General features: G+C 45.5%; 1 pseudogene; it reads left to right on the top strand.

The window, feature by feature from the left end:
• The first annotated feature begins 203 nt into the window (after positions 1–203).
• LOC105742416 lies at positions 204–826 on the top strand (annotated as a pseudogene).
• Positions 827–1168: the final 342 nt, after the last annotated feature.

The raw sequence follows: 1168 nt of genomic DNA, 5'->3' as shown, positions 1-1168 counted from the left end.
GCACCTGCCTGAGTTCGATCTCCAGTACCAAAAATAAATAAATACAGAAATACTTCCTACTCTTAATCTCCATCATTTCTTAGAATTCTTGGGGAACATGAATGTGGCGTATCAGACCAAGTTATAATATTTCCCTTATATTAAGAGTTAAAAGGGTTCTCTTTGCGGAGGCGGCGTGGCGGTGGAGCGAGCTGCGGGGGCAGGAGCCATGGCAGGACAGGCATTTCGGAAGTTTCTCCTGCTGTTTGACCGCGTGTTGGTTGAAAGGAGTGCCGCTGAAACTGTCAGCAAAGGAGGCATTATGCTTCCAGAAAAATCTCAAGGCAAAGTGCTGCAGGCAACTGTGGTCGCTGTGGGGTCTGGGTCCAAGGGGAAGGGTGGAGAGATCCAACCAGTTAGTGTGAAAGTTGGAGATAAAGTTCTTCTTCCAGAATATGGAGGCACCAAAGTAGTTCTAGACGACAAGGATTATTTCTTGTTTAGAGATGGTGACATTCTTGGAAAATACGTAGAGTGAAGTAAATCACTGTTGAAATGGCATCACAGGGGCTGGTGAGATGGCTCAGTGGTCTAAAGCACCTACTTAGAACAAGCTTAGCAAAGCAGAGGGACCGCGGTTCAATCCCCCAGCACCACATGCCAGCCAGCCCCGCCCCCTGGTGGGCTGAGCTAGCCACACACACACAAAATAAATAAATAAATAATTTAAAAAAAATTAAAAAAAAAAAAAAAAAGAAATGGCATCACATAGTGCTGCCCATTCCACTGAGGTTCTGCCGTCTTTCATCATGTACATAATTTCCATGTCTCCTTTATAATAAACTGATGATATCTAAACTAAAAAAAAAAAAAGAGTTAAAATATTGCCCTTATTTTATCTGCATTATTTAGAGGCCCTGTACCATACCTATTGATGGCCCTAATATAAATTGCTAAATTATTACGGTGGTCGTTTAATGTGGCCAAAGCCCTTTCCCAAGGCCACCTCCCCCTTCCTCTGCAGCTCGGCCCAGGGTATGAGTTCTTTTCACCTCTCAGACCACCTCAGAGAAGCCCCCATCAGCTCCTCAGGTTGGAGGAACCAGGGATTGAATTCAGGCCCTTGCGCTTGCCAGGGAAGTGCTTGTTCCTCTGAGCCATCTCCCCAGCCCCTCCTCAGGTATTTCTC

This window comes from Octodon degus, unplaced genomic scaffold (genome assembly GCF_000260255.1).
Source record: "Octodon degus isolate 3935 unplaced genomic scaffold, OctDeg1.0 scaffold00050, whole genome shotgun sequence".
Classification (NCBI taxonomy): Eukaryota; Metazoa; Chordata; class Mammalia; order Rodentia; family Octodontidae; genus Octodon; species Octodon degus.
The sequence above is the reverse complement of the archived record's forward strand: the minus strand, read 5'-3'. Positions and strand labels throughout refer to the sequence as shown.